Below are 15,040 nucleotides of genomic sequence, written 5' to 3' on the forward strand. Positions count from 1 at the left end.
CACAGCTTCATGGAAACTGAACAACTGGCTCTTGAATGTTGACTGGATAAACAACGAAATGAAGGCAGAAATAAAGAAGTTTTTCGAAACCAATGAGAACGAAGACACAACGTGCCAGAACCTCTGGGACACATTTAAAGCAGTCTCTAGAGGAAAGTATATAGCAATAAGTGCCCATATGAGGAGAATGGAGAGATCCAAAATTGACACCCTATCATCAAAATTGAAAGAGCTAGAGGAGCAAGATAAAAAAAACTCAAAACCCAGCAGAAGACAAGAAATAACTAAGATCAGAGCTGAGCTGAAGGAGATTGAGACACAAAAAACCCTTCAAAAAATCAATAAATCCAAGAGCTGGTTTTTTGAAAAGATCAACAAAATAGACAGACCACTAGCCAGATTGATTAAAAATAAAAGAGAGAACAACCAAATAGATGCAATAAAAAATGATTAAGGGGAAATCACCACAGATTCCACAGAAATTCAAACCATCATCAGAGAATATTACAAACAACTCTATGCACATAAACTAGTAAACCTGGAAGAAATGAATAAATTCCTGGACTCCTGTGTCCTCCCAAGCCTAAACCAGGAGGAAGCTGAAACTATGAATAGACCAATAACAATGTCTGAAGTTGAGGCAGCAATTAAGAGCCTACCACACAAAAAAAGCCCAGGTCCAGACGGGTTCACAGCCGAATTCTACCAGACACACAAGGAGGAGCTGGTACCATTCCTTCTAAAACTATTTCAAACAATCCAAAAATAGGGAATCCTTCCCAAATCATTTTATGAGACCAATATCATCCTGATACCAAAACCCGGCAGAGACCCAACGAGAAAAGAAAACTTCAGGCCAATATCCATGATGAACATAGATGCAAAAATCTTCGATAAAATATTGGCAAGCCGATTGCAACAGCAAATCAAAAAACTTATTCATCATGATCAAGTAGGATTCATCCCGGGGATGCAAGGCTGGTTCAACATACGCAAGTCCATCAACGTAATTCACCACATAAACAGAACCAAAAACAAAAACCACATGATTATCTCAATAGACACAGAGAAGGCATTTGACAAAATTCAACAGCCCTTTATGCTAAAAACCCTCAATAAACTCGATATCGATGGAAGGTATCTCAAAGTAATAAAAGCTATTTATGACAAACCAACAGCCAATATCATACTGAATGGGCAAAAACTGGAAGCATTCCCTTTAAAATCTGGCACTAGACAAGGATGCCCTCTCTCACCACTCCTATTCAATATAGTACTGGAAGTTCTAGCCGGAGCAATCAGGCAAGAAAAAGAAATAAAGGGTATTCAAATAGGAAAGGTGGAAGCCAAATTGTCTCTATTTGCAGACGACATGATAGTATACCTAGAAGACCCCATCGCCTCAGCCCAAAAACTCCTGAAACTGATAAGCAACTTCAGCAAAGTCTCAGGATATAAAATCAATGTACAAAAATCACAAGCATTCGTCTACACCAATAACAGACTTAAAGAAAGCCAAATCAAGAGTGAACTGCCATTCACAATTGCTACAAAAAAATAAAATACCTTGGAATACAACTCACAAGGAACGTAAGAGACCTCTTCAAGGAGAACTACAAACCACTGCTCAACAAAATCAGAGAGGACACAAACAGATGGAGAAACATTCCATTTTCATGGTTAGGAAGAATTAATATCATGAAAATGGCTATACTGCCCAAAGTAATTTACAGAATCAACGCTATCCCCATCAAGCTACCATTGACTTTCTTCATAGAACTGGAAAAAACCACCATGAACTTCATATGGAACCAAAAGAGAGCCCGCATAGCCAAGTCAATTCTAAGCAAAAAGAACACAGCGGGGGGCATCACACTACCGGATTTCAAACTATACTACAAGGCTACAGTAATCAAAACAGCATGGTACTGGTACCAAAACAGAGATATAGACCAATGGAACAAAACAGAGGCACCGGAGGCAACACAACATACATACAACTATACAATCTTTGATAAACCTGACAAAAACAAGCAATGGGGAAAGGATTCCATGTTTAACAAATGGTGTTGGGAAAACTGGCTAGCCATGTGCAGAAAGCAGAAACTGGACCCCTTCCTGACACCTTACACTAAAATTAACTCCAGATGGATTAAAGACTTAAACAGAAGACCTGGCACCATAAAAACCCTAGAAGGAAATCTAGGCAAAACCATCCAGGACATAGGAGTAGGCAAGGACTTCATGAACAAAACACCAAAAGCATTGGCAACAAAAGCCAAAATAGACAAATGGGACCTAACGAAACTCCACAGCTTCTGCACGGCAAAAGAAACAGTAACTAGAGTGGATCGGCAACCAACAGAATGGGAAAAAATTTTCGCAGTCTACCCATCTGACAAAGGGCTGATATCCAGAATTTACAAAGAACTCAAACAGATTTATAGGAAAAAAACAAACAAGCCCATTCAAAAATGGGCAAAGGATATGAACAGATACTTTACGAAAGAAGACATATATGAGGCCAACAATCATATGAAAAAATGCTCATCGTCACTGGTCATCAGAGAGATGCAAATCAAAACCACATTGAGATACCATTTCACGCCAGTTAGAATGGCGATCATTAAAAAATCTGGAGACAACAGACGCTGGAGAGGATGTGGAGAAAAAGGAACACTTCTACACTGTTGGTGGGAGTGTAAATTAGTTCAACCATTGTGGAAGACAGTGGGGCGATTCCTCAAGGCCTTAGAAATAGAAATTCCATTTGACCCAGCAATCCCATTACTGGGTATATATCCAAAAGACTATAAATCGTTCTACTATAAGGACACATGTACACGAATGTTCATTTCAGCACTGTTTACAATAGCAAAGACCTGGAATCAACCCAAATGCCCATTGATAATAGACTGGATTGGAAAAATGTGGCACATATACACCATGGAATATTATGCAGCAATCAGAAATGATGAGTTCGTGTCGTTTGTAGGGACATGGATGAATCTGGAAAACATCATCCTCAGCAAACTGACACAAGAACAGAAAATGAAACACCGCATATCCTCACTCATAGGTGGGTGATGAAAAATGAGAACACATGGACACAGAAAGGGGAGTACTAAACACTGGGGTCTATTGGGGGGAAAAGGGGAGGGCCAGTGGGAGGGGGAGGTGGGGAGGGATAGCCTGGGGAAAAATGCCAAATGTGGGTGAAGGGGAGAAGAAAAGCAAAGCACACTGCCATGTGTGTACCTACGCAACTGTCTTGCATGCTCTGCTCATGTACCCCAAAACCTAAAATCCAATAAAAAATTAAAAAATAAAAAATAAAAAAAAAATAAAAATCCAATATTTATTCAAAATAAAAAAAAAAAAAGAACTGATCAGTACTCTTTAAAAGCATTAATCAAGTTCAGGAAAGACAAGGAACTCGCACATTCTAAAAGAGATTAATGATAAATAGCTAAATTCTATGTGAGATTTTTGGACAGGATCCTAAAATAGCAAAAGGGACATGTATGGAAGGAATTGTAAAATTTGAAAAAATAAATTCAATTTAATTAATGATATTGTAGCAATGTAAATTTTCTGTTCTTGACAATTGCACTATGGTTGTAAAATTTGTCAGCAGAAAAGGAAGTATGGTGAGGAATATAAGGGAACTCGTGTACAATCACTGCAATTTCTCTGTATGTTTATAATTAGCCCAGAATTTTAAATTTGTTTAATATAAAATGTTTACCCTATTTTACTCTAAAATAATCATCAATTAATTTTATTAAAATGACACAGACCAGAATTTTTATTTTTAAAACTTAATATTGTAAGACAAGTAAAGTATGTCTACAATTAACAATAATAAAAAATAATATATGCTGTCTATGTATAAAAAGAAGTGTTTTTATTATGGATAGAGTAACCTTACTGTACTGTTCATAATAAAAATATTTTTATTATGTACTGTTCAAAAAATTGTATTATTGTACTTTTCAAAATAAAAGTATTTTTATACATATACAGGATTTATAAATAATAAATTACAGCAGGAAGGTAAACTTATCTGTGGGAGTCAATGTGTGTGAGTATACAAGCTTCTACTTGCCAATTTATCTCGTGCTCTGTGGCAGGAGCATTACCTCAGCAGTCCAACGACAGCGATTCATTTTGCTTTGTTATAACAGTGAGCCCTGTTGACCCTAACACCAGGTGCATGGTTCTCTCAAGCAGATATAGGTGAAGGCTATGAGTTTCTTTAAAATAGAAGACGAATATGGTTCAATGAACACAAATCTCTGCATTAGGCAAGTTATACAGCACAGTCTCATTCTGAATGGAGTTGCCAAAACCTCTAAGAACCAAAGAGGTGGCCTGTTGTCAATGCCGCCAACTGAGAGGGTAAAGATGGGGATGCATAGTGATAAGTATCTCTCAGGTCCCTCCAGAATATCTTTTCTCACTCTCATATGGATATTTATTCCTTTCTAGAACTTCTCCAGAGACATGGGCTTTGGGCATGTCTGTCCAGGAGTACCAGTCACCAGTAAGAGTGCCAGTCATGTTTATTATGCCAGACCTGGGAAGAAGAGTTTATTTCTCAGAAGTACTTTCCCCATAGAAAGTCTAAACTTTCAACCAGACTGAAGTCTATTCATGTAATCATCTGTCTTTAATATTCAATGCTCTTACTAACAGCGGGGCAGGATTGTTTTTCCCTCCCTGAACATTTCTTCTCTCTTAGAAAACAAACGAATGTCCTCAGTATGATCAGAGTAAGTCCCTTATCTACCCAAGGGTGGCAGGATATTTTATCAGGTAAACACAATTAAAATACTTCACCTTCATTTGCCAATTGAATGATTTCTGTTCCTTTGTCCACCAACCCTGCCTCTCTTGTTAGAGTTCACTGAACAATAGGGCACCACTTGATTTGCTCATTTTAGGGCAATAAAAATTCAAGATCAACTTAATCCAGAGGTTCCTGAATGTTACTTAGAACTACCTGGGGAATTTATAAAAACCCGATACATATGCTGCACTGCATAACAACTAAATCAGAATGTTGGGGGGTGAGACTCAAACATCAATAATTTAGAGCAACATTACAAACAAAAACTTTCAAATTTTTTTCTATCAAACACTTATGAATTCTGAATAAAAAAAAATAAATGCTCTTAAAAAGGTTTTGCTGAGCCTACAACAAATTAAGGCAAATCATAGAAGAGGTGATCCACAAAACCAATAATCATATAAAAACGCTCAAACTCATTAATAATTAGGAAAATGCAAATTAAAGCAATAAATATTTACAATTTTACACCAATTAAATTGGCAAAAAAAAATTTTAAATAAAAATAATTAATGGCAAGATATGGGGCAAAGGGAACTCTTATTCACTGCTGACAGATTTTAAATTGGCACAGCTCCTTTGGAAAGCAATTTTATACTCTCTAGCACATATATTATAACTCAGCAATTACACTTCCCCCAGAAATGGCCATATGTGTCCAGGGAGAGGAGTACAAGAATGTTCATTATAGCATTGTTGGTAATATTGAAAAATTGAAGGCTGTTTGAATTTGCATTGAAGATGTTGTAATATTCACACATAGAGCAAATTAAAGGCACTAAAATAAAGGAACAAGAGCTGCTTATATTAACGTGGATAATTATTTAAAACATAAATATATATTATATTTAATACAATGTTATACATGCAAAATAAATTACATGCTGCTTGGAGATAACTACATATAAGATAACATGTTAAAATGTGCATAAGAATTTAAGTGCCAAAATCAGGGTAAAGGTTACCTCTGAATAGAGACAATGGAGATATAGGCAAAATAAATCGGAGGTTTCAATTGTATTTTGTTTCTTTACATTGAAGTAAATGCATCCAATGTATACTATATTATTACAATTTTTGTGCCAAAATTAATTTAGCAAGCAATATATTGCTTATGGTACACTTTAATCACTGAAAATACTTTTATTTTTCAACTTAGAAGTCTCCATATAAGTAGATAATAATTTCCCAACTCATCTTTTAACATTATTTTAAATCTATATTTATAACTGCCTAGACAAGAAAGTTTTATTGCACACATTTGAGTCAGAATTGCTGACAGTTAAATTATTCAACTTATAATTACTTTTCAAAATGAGTAAAATATTACCTTTTTTCTCATATTGTTGCTATTTTCATTGCTCCATCATCATGCCATATCTAACTGTTGGCAGATACTGATTTTCTGACCACTTCTGAAGACAGATATACCTGCATGAGAATGAAGAATTACTCAGCACTATTTACTTGCACAAACAATCCATTAGTGCTCAGTTTCTGCCTGGAAAGTTCTCACTGCCAGGGCTTACAGGGGTCCTCAGGCCCTCTGCCATGCTCAGTGTTATCATTCTAGATATTTCTACCTCAAGGACTGCAATCCAGAGTTTCATTTCTAGTTTACCTTATCATTATCCAATTGTTTTCTTCTATTTCTGTTAATGATTTATTCACTCCTAATTTTAGCAAGAGTTGAGAAAAACCATAGGATACTAAAGGAATCTTCTTTACACACTCCCTTTATAATGAGTTGTCACCTGGTACACTCCGCTGAGGGAAAAACATAACAGAAACAAAAACTTCTATTTTTAACCCCCAAAACATTTCAAGTAACGTACCAAAGATCATCTGGACCAAAAAAAACCCTGGTAATCTGGCATAATCTTGCATCATCTTGACATTCTTATGTCACAAAAATGTAATATAAACTGTTAGGTATATAAATGTCTGTTGTTAATCTGGGCAGTTGTTATAATACGATGGTAAAGATGTTTAAAAATTATGCTAAGTGATATAATAAAAATCATCCAGCGTCCTTTAATATTGCTTCATAGAGAAGACTATAAATTATTATATAACAACCCTAATTGACTTAGGCAAATTTCCTTATCATTCAGACTCTTCACATGCAACCTGATACTAATGACGTTATATGATGAAGTAAGGATTTCTTCTGGTCCTTCGAGAAACTGTGTTTTGCAATGCTCCTAAAGTTTTCAACCTCCTTTAACTGGTTTAGAAATTCTCACATACTGTTCCAAGATTTGGGGGTACAGGGGAGCACTTGGCTCCCCAGAGAGGATGTTTTCCAGGCTGTTGGCCTTTCATTCACCCAAGAATGGGAGACGGGACCACACCTGGCATGGTATGCTGGTAAAGTAAATACCGGATCCTGAAATGTTTTTGCAGAAAGTGATTTATTTAGGCAGAGAAAGAGAAAAAGATGAGAGAGAAAAAGACTTCCGCAAAGAGTGTGGGAGGGGACCCAAGTATGGAATCCAAAGGGGTGTGGAAGAAGGGGACTTTTAACCTGGGAGGAATTCCTTCCCTCTCCAAGTCCCCTGGCCAATGAAAGAAATTCCTTTAAGCTTCTGCTGGAGTGATTGACTTTTGATTATTTCCCTGTGCCCGCAAAAATTAAAACAGAAACTGTTAAATCTCCTGGATGGAGAGGCATGGGAGGGGGGCATGGAGCTGGAAAGTTCTTGCCCTTAAAACTACCCACCCCCCTTTGTGAACCCGGGAAGAGAACACATTCCCTCCTTACCTACCTGACCACTAAGTATAAAGGCTCCAACATAGTCCTGAATTCTTACTAACAGATAAGGTAACAAATTGTAATTTTAATTTTTCATGTTAAATTTCCTAGCTGAATTAATTTCCTAGAAGACCCATATTTTCCTAGAAGATCCAATGATAGACTGGATTGGGAAAATGTGGCACATATACACCATGGAATATTATGCAGCAATCGGAAATGATGAGTTCGTGTCGTTTATAGGGACATGGATGAATCTGGAGAACATCATTCTCAGCAAACTGACACAAGAACAGAAAATGAAACACCGCATATTCTCACTCATAGGCGGGTGATGAAAAATGAGAACACATGGACACAGAGAGGGGAGTACTAAACACTGGGGTCTATAGTGGGAAAAGGGGAGGGCCAGTGGGAGGGGGAGGTGGGGAGGGATTGCCAGGGGAGAAATAACAAATGTGGGTGAAGGGGAGAAAGCAAACAAAACACACTGCCCTGTGTGTACCTATGCAACTGTATTGCATGCTCTGCACATGTACCCCAAAACCTAAAATGCAATAAAAAAAAAAAAGAAGACCCATATGGTTCTACTTTAAGTACCATAATTTGAAGATTACTGAATCTATGTAAAATTATTTTCTAGGCTTTCTTAAAATTAAAACAAATATTGAAATTGACATATATGATTATGTTTTGAGCATCAGAATTCTTAATAAGAAAGACAAAACAAAGCAAAAATCACGAGCAGAAAATCATTGTTAAATGTGTAAATAACAAAATTTTTTAGTCTAAAAAACAAATTCTAGAAATAACTTTCCACCCTATACTGTAGGATAGGTGAATTAAAAGAATTGTTGGCTCTGCCACAATCAGAATATGACAAATCAAGAAGTCATTTCACACCTGCAGTTCAGAATGTTCTAAAAATTGTCACCAAGACAAGATACACACTGTACCCTAATTCTTTATCCATAATTCTAATAAAAAAATTTCTTAGGTGTATATGAATGGTAGAATCTAAAGTTCATATCTGAGCCTTAGCAAGAAATAAGAAAATAATTTTTTTGAGTAAAGAGGTTGAATTGTAAGGAAGATTGTCTATTGGAAACATAAGTATTTGTTCCATAGGGACTAGTGAAATGTAAACTGTAGAGAGAGTTACCAAAATATGTAGACAACTTTCCAATTGCTGATACTGTTGTAGTGTAAAGGACATCAGTCAAAAATAATCCTATCTTAATTGGGAGAGAGTCAGCCTTTAGTTATATTCAGGCCTTCAACTGATTGGCTAAGACTCACCCCCATCTTTACTCAACTTTCAATTTAATGTTAACCTCATCCACAACATTTTCACAGAAACACCCAGAATAATATTTAACCAAATATCGGCCCTCTGGCCCAGTGAATTTGACACAGAAAATTAACCGTCTTACTATGCTTAGCTAGAAAGTGAAATCTATGTGAAGTTTTTATGTCCTTTGTGTTTGTATTTCCTGTGATTAAATGTACACAGTATAAAGTGATTACCCATTAAATACTGAATGGATAATTTTAAAAACAAATAATTAAATGAACAAATAAACAGAAAAGAGAATAACAAATTTACTCAAATGATATGCCAAATAAGCATGCAATACTAAATTCAACTTGTAGATCTGCCATGACTTATCATTTCACTTTAGACGTATCTTTTCATAGTAAATTAGACTCTTCTCATTAGATAAAATTATGTAAGAGACAGAAAAAATAATTCAAATAGGTAAGAGAATATAAACCACGTTAATAGCTTTGTAATATTATGTTATTAACAAAAATCACCTCACCTATAGTTGAAATTATTATTTTAGAGACAAAAGTTTTCATCATGTCATAAAGGAGATACCATTGTTCTCGAGTTATATCAATGCACCTGAGACCATAGTATAATCCAGAGATTATCTCTTCAATTGCAGATATTGTTAATTTGTTATTTTTACTCAAGCAATGTGTTTTAAATACATTTTGAAAACACTTATGATTCAATGTAATATACTATCTCTGCCTAGAAACAATTTGCTACCTAAAGAGAGTAATTCTTTTTTAACAGAATTTTAAATACATTTTGAAAACACTTATGATTCAATGTAATATACTATCTTTACCTAGAAACAATTTGCTACCTAAAGAGAGTAATTTTTTTTAACAGATCCCTTGTCAAAACCATTTACTCTTCCTTTATGTTTTTCATGTCACTCCCTGCATCTGGAAGCCCCTATTCTTTCTTCCCCGATAGCGGCAGCATTCATTTCAAAGCCCTATTTGAGATTATTTCATTTGCGTATGTGTGTTTATTTTTATACTTTGATCTATCCCAAAAATATTTGAAGTAGACGATAAGACATGTAGAAGAAGACCCAACAGCATCAGTTAAAAGTGGGGCAACAAAAGAAAGTAAAACAAGAGTAGAGATGAAACAGAGCCAGGAATGATTCTAAAAATGCATGTTACTATAATCCACATATGTCCAATGAGCGGGCCATAAATCTGGCCCTAAATTTTCTGGCAGCCAACATGAAAAGAGAAATCTTATCAGCTATACAATTCATAGCAACCATGATACACTACCAATCCAACTTTCCCAAGGAAATTGAATTACTCTTCATACTCAGATGAGACGAAAACTCTCTCTGGGATCATCATAAGTGGGTGACATAATGAACAATCATGGCAGCTTCCTTACTGCTCATAGAAGATCCACAGGTCTGCTTATTAGGATGACTCTTAAGGTAAGCTGGAAGCACATGCTCAAACACTATACAGGGAAAGGATGTTTTTCCAGTAAACAGAAAAGAGAGGAATGACTAATACAACCAAAGCAGGGTTCCAGCTTCCAGTGATCAGCTTTGACCTAGGTATTTAATTTAGAATATTTGGAGGCAGATAAAACTTAGCAATCTTCTCTTCCTATTGTTCCTCTTTGCTTTTGATCCACATTATTTAGTGACAAACTTAAAAAAAAAAGAGTAATTCACAGAATGGTACTCAGTGTCAGGAAGGGATAACATTTGAAGGAGTATTTCTTATAAATAATGGCAAATGTTATTACCCGGTTGAAAGTCTCTTAAAAACCACTTATTAATTGTTTTCATAGAGAGTTTCCTTTCATAAATAGTTTCAATAACTCTTTGTATTCCTATGTTATTAGTGTCACAACATATGGTATTAACTAACTAATTAAAGTGAGTGAAATAATATTGGCAGGAGTGACTTCTTTAGTTTTATTGATCATAACTGTTCTCACATCAGCATCATCATTCATTCATTCATTGCCTTTGTTTGAGGTTCTTTTTTGTTCTGCTTTTTGTTTTTCCTGTTTTAAGAATAAACGTATGCTTTTAAAAGTGTGCATAATTGTTTAAAAGAGGTAGTATTTAAGAGGTGCTTCTTCTAATGTTAGTGATGCATGATAAGGCTCCAGCTATCTACGGTAAGACAGCATACAGAAGCCAGCATATCAGGAAAGTATTAGATCAAATTAATCAATAGTGAAACAGAGGAAAACTATAGCTTGAAATTATTTTGACTTGCAACTAGGATAATTCATCTATGTTTGTTAGCTAAGTAAAATCTGCAGGAATCCATTTTCACCCATAGATGGAAAGATTAATTGCAATGTTAACTAAATCTCTTTCATACACAGGATGACTCATTTTTTCTTTTGTTAAGAGTACATTAATCATTGCAGATGAGGATTCTACTAGAGTCCAATTAGTATCTAGATAGTGCTTATAATGTGTTTTCTTCAGAATCAAGCTGCTTAATTTTCTACCTTGATTCTACCATGTTTGCATCTCATTTTGAAAAGGTAAATGGGGCAAACTATCTATTAAACTTTTAAAATAAAAATATTTTTATCTAAAAAGCAGATGACAGCAAGCGTTAGCTATCAATGTCAATGCTAAGCTAACAAAATGGCACAAGTCTATACTCTTATGTATCATCTCTCATATAAGTCTGCTATAACAGATGGAAATACATCTATCAACAAAAAGAGAAAGGTGAAGGATAGGACTTTGAATTCTATAAAGAATATTTTAGGAATATGATTTCAACAAATTGATTGAAGATATAAAGACAGGATTATTCATGCCAGTTCATATGAATTTCTCGGGAATTCCGGATTTTAATTTGACTGTAGAAAACCAACTCTGTGTTATTTTTACTTTAGAATTTCTTATTAATCAGTTTCATAAGTCAGTCTTCTGTTTTGCATTAGTTACGTGTTCTTTGAGAAGAATCCATACTTATTCCCACATTCCTTGTTATTTTGTCCTAACATGCATTAATAAATAAAAATAACAAATAGGAAGTATGTATGCTGTGACGTTTTCAGGGGACTGAAACATTATAATCAACATCCTTCATGAAACCAGAACTCCTGATTGTCTCTTAAACAGTAATTAAAGGCCGGGCGCGGTGGCTCAAGCCTGTAATCCCAGCACTTTGGGAGGCCGAGGAGGGTGGATCACGAGGTCAACAGATGGAGACCATCCTGGTCAACATGGTGAAACCCCGTCTCTACTAAAAATTACAAAAAATTAGCTGGGCACGGTGGACCGTGCCTGTAATCCCAGCTACTCGGGAGGCTGAGGCAGGAGAATTGCGTGAACCCAGGGGGCGGAGGTTGCGGTGAGCCGAGATTGCGCCATTGCACTCCAGCCTGGGTAACAAGAGCGAAACTCCGTCTCAAAAATAAATAAATAAATAAATAGTAATTAAAGCAAAGGGCAGGAATTCCACTTTGTAGGCTTTTGTTCTACTTTCAGACTGACATAGAATTACAATTCAACACTCATGGATCCAGTATTAGGTTTCAGAGAGACATTACTTTTAATTCTGGAGAGTCATGAAATGTACTGTTTCTTATTCCCTAAAACTTCAGTCCCTGTTCTTTCTACTTTTATGCTTTGTGAATGAAAGTACCAGCACTACATTTGATATTTTCCCTCTCTTATATGCATGAAAGATTTATAAAGAATCAGAATACCATGAAATGATTATAGTCTCTTTTAAATTTATGGTAATTTTAATGATCCATGTTTGTAAGGCATTTTCTGTTACACAACATAATTTTACAGACATTGTTTCAATTTTATCACAACTCTCATTTAATGACAAGGACAGGTATTACTAATTTGCTTTTAATAGAACATGAAACTCTTAGGGCAAAACTAATGAATTTGTCCTAAGTCGAATAGCTAGTAAGTATGAGAGTCAGAATTTCAACCCAGTTCTCCAAGTTTTCAACATAGTTTTCTTCCTCTTATACGGACTTCAATTTTTCCTGGTTTTGTCCTAGGAAACAATATAGCAAGACTCTGCCTCTAAAAAAATAATAATAAGAAGAAGAAAAAATAAAAACAATTTTAAATGCTTTTTCTTGGCCTTTGATGACTCAGCAATGTTATTGATTCATCTCTGTTGTTGTTTATTCAAAGAGCTGGTGTGAGACTGAAAAGTTAGCCTGCCAGTAGTCCACACTGAGTAACTACAGGGAATATTAGCTTTAAAGGTGACAAAACACAATTTAGTAGACCCTGAAGTGGAATCTGCTAAGATGTGTTACAACCAATTGTGATTTAAAAATATGTGGGAAATTATATAGCTATTAATTTTATAATTTATAAATTATAATATATTAAACTAGTGGTATAAATAATATAAACTTCATCTGCTTTCATGAATTAAGTATTAACAGTTCTGTAATGTGCTGATGTGCCCTACTAGACAGTTCTACAGGGTAGCAGTGATCGATTTTACTGTTTTTTTTTTTTTTTGAAATCAGAGATGAGACTTAAATTTTTTGAAAATGAAGAGATGCTCTCTCAACCAATATTATCAAATGCTTAATGCCTTTGACTTTAGCTTTACTGAGTAACTCATCATGTCTCCCAAGGAAGTTAACCTAAAATTACAAAACCAAACCATGCCTATATGAAAAACTTATACTGGAAAAAGCCATTTTGAAGATAACTGATTTCTTTATACCCGAAGTAATGTCAAATTGTTTTTACATACTTTTCATGCTGTCAAATGTTGCCACACAAATTTGCAGGAAACATTATTTTCTGAGCCTAAACTACAATCTTAGTAGTGTTTTTTATATCTTAATGCAAATGCAAAAAAATTCCATATTTCAAAATCCATTTAACTTCTCAGTTGAACAACTTTCACCTATCCTACATTTGAAAGTGATTCATCTGTAATGCAGTGATATAACAAAAGCAAATTATAAAGAGAAGAATTAAATACAGCCCAATGAATACTTTCAAAGTGATGGCTATGCTCAATTAAAATATGTTTGTGGATTGATATTAGTATGTGGCAGTGTTAGTCTGTCCAAAAGACATTTTCAAAGGTGAAATACAAAAGATCTCACTACATATGTATTTACACATAAGCATTACTATGGTTTTTGACAAATGAGAGCAATAATTTTGAATACCAATTGATGGAAATGTTTCCCCAAAAAAGGATTTAATCCTTCTACCAGTAGACCATAGTACAAAAACGTCGTACACTATTCTCATTATAACTTGAACTGTATTTTTTGGAAAACTGTTTTCTGTATTGTACTATAAGATACTGTCTTATAAGTATCTATAAAAATTTTCTTGATTTTGCCTCTTAGCCTTCAGAATTTACAAGTATTTACTATCATGATCCTTATAGACACATTTTAAACTCTTGTTCTGTCTCGTAATTGTGACAGCAGTTATTTATAAAACTTACTAATTTTACAAGTAGAATTCATGAAATTTATTATATGTAAATTGTATCTCAATAAAGTTGATTACAATTTTTGGAACATTTTATAACTAATGGGTGAGTTTTCCTTTGTAGAAAGGTTTTTAACTACAGATCAACTTATTTTAAGGCATACTATTGGCATTCACATTTTCTGTGCCTCCTTGTATCAAAATCCATAGAACTGTGTAACACAAAGAGTAAACCTTAATGTAAACTATGTACTTTAGTTAATAATGATGTACCAACGTGGCTTTATTAAATATAACAAATGTACCACACTAATAGAAAAATATTGATAATGGGGGAAACTGCAGACAGGGAAGGAGGTGGGGTTAATGGAAATTCTCTTTGTCATCCGCTCAATATTTATGTACATTAATACAAACATCAATTCTAAAATAAATTATATTAAAAATTATTCTGTACTCTTGATAAGCAGTGACTCTCTCTATATAAGTATACATATGTTTATACATATGTGTGTTAGCTCCTTTGTATCATGTTCAAATAATATCTTATGATTTATCCCATCAGGAACAGTAAAATGCATTATAAATATCTCTTTTATTTTTTATTTATGTAATCATTTCATGATTTATGCAAAGTTTTGATACATATATTATGAGTCTATGTTGCTTGGCAAA

The 15,040-nt window shown here is 34.6% G+C and overlaps 1 long non-coding RNA gene across 2 annotated transcripts in view; it reads right to left on the bottom strand.

Annotated features, from left to right (window-relative positions):
- Positions 1 to 15,040, bottom strand: part of LOC118144460 (uncharacterized) — a 179,052-nt gene that overhangs the window by 53,074 nt on the left and 110,938 nt on the right. For both annotated transcript variants that reach the window (XR_013522346.1, XR_013522344.1), the window contains one exon: positions 6,183 to 6,283. This is a non-coding gene — a long non-coding RNA (uncharacterized LOC118144460). The remainder of the gene's footprint in view (positions 1 to 6,182; positions 6,284 to 15,040) is intronic.

This window comes from Callithrix jacchus, chromosome 9, assembly GCF_049354715.1.
Source record: "Callithrix jacchus isolate 240 chromosome 9, calJac240_pri, whole genome shotgun sequence".
Lineage (NCBI taxonomy): Eukaryota > Metazoa > Chordata > Mammalia > Primates > Cebidae > Callithrix > Callithrix jacchus.